Genomic DNA, 1,379 nt, shown 5'->3' with positions numbered 1-1,379 from the left:
ACAAGTTTATGCAAATAGGATAAATAATACCTCAAATATATACAAGAACATACTTAGGCCTCTGAGAATTTATTTCAACTGACTGTGTCTGAATTGCCTAGACTGAATCTCATAGGGACCCAATATCCACAGCTTACTCAATCCACCAGGCTATATTCCATCTCAAGGGAAAGGAGTTAATATGGCTGATTTCATCCCTTGTCTGGACATGGGTAATGGAGGGGCCCATATGATCTGAGTTTTATCTCCTAGGAATACAAGGAATTACATAAATATTTCCATTTCACCTCTTACAGTACTTCTCCCAGCCTAATTTTTTACTTGTTTAAATAGATCCCACTACTCCTGTAAAGCAAGAGAGAAGACAGAGTTTGGTGAGTTGAAAACTACAGTCAATTAGGGAAGAGGAAAACCCTACACTGGCTCGATCATTTATCAAATAAGTAGCCTTGCATTTACTCAGTGGCCAAGCAAGGTCTGTCCCCTTAAAAATGTGATTTGGGAAGAAGGCCTCTGATAGCAATGATTCCATAATAAGTTGACAGATCCTGGCAGAAAACTATTGATTTCAAGCGTAGACCAACTAAAGCAACCATTAGTACAGTAGGGAACTCATTAGAAAAAAAAGAGCTTTTTTGGGTAAAAGAACTGAGGTCAGAATAGGTTGTGACTGAAGCAGCAGATCTTGGTTTGGATGTTTTCCTTTGGCACTCCCCTCCTTTGTAGTTGTAATGATTAGTGGCTTATTTTTCTCCTCTTTAAATGTATTCCCAGCATCCCTGAGGAAATGTGCTTCTTGTCAGGAGGCAGTGAGTCTGTGCTCCAAGAGATGGACTTGCAATCCAGCCTAAATTATAGAGACATTTGGGGCTTTCTCTGTCTACCTGCTTTCATGCCACAGGTGGTGATGTCACTATCCTTTTAGGGAACGATTTCATTAACTGTTATCATTATATTCTATAACAATAACAGTGCCTGTAGGAGTTCAGTGCCTGTAGGAGTTTAGTCTGCATCAAACATGGAGATATAACTTAGACTATATATTTTTATGGATATGGGAGCAAGGGTTTGAGAGGTGGGGAAAGGATTGACTCTGGACAGTGGGAACTAGTTACCAGTAAGTATCCTAATCTGAACTGTATTTTAATACCAGGTAAAAAAAAGCTCAATACCACCCACAGCACTGGAACCTGTCATTTATTTTCTTTCCCTTTTCCTTATTTTTTTTCTACTGCTTTATTGAAATTCTTCAGCTGATTTTATCAAATCGATTGTCTGAAATATAATATTTCCTCTATAAAGGTCTCCTATTTAGTTACTTTCTCTCTCTCTCTCTCTCTCTCTCTCTCTCTCTTCCTCCCTCCATCCCTCCCTCCAGC

This window comes from Myotis davidii, unplaced genomic scaffold, assembly GCF_000327345.1.
Source record: "Myotis davidii unplaced genomic scaffold, ASM32734v1 scaffold484, whole genome shotgun sequence".
Lineage (NCBI taxonomy): Eukaryota > Metazoa > Chordata > Mammalia > Chiroptera > Vespertilionidae > Myotis > Myotis davidii.
This window is presented reverse-complemented; position numbering follows the sequence as displayed.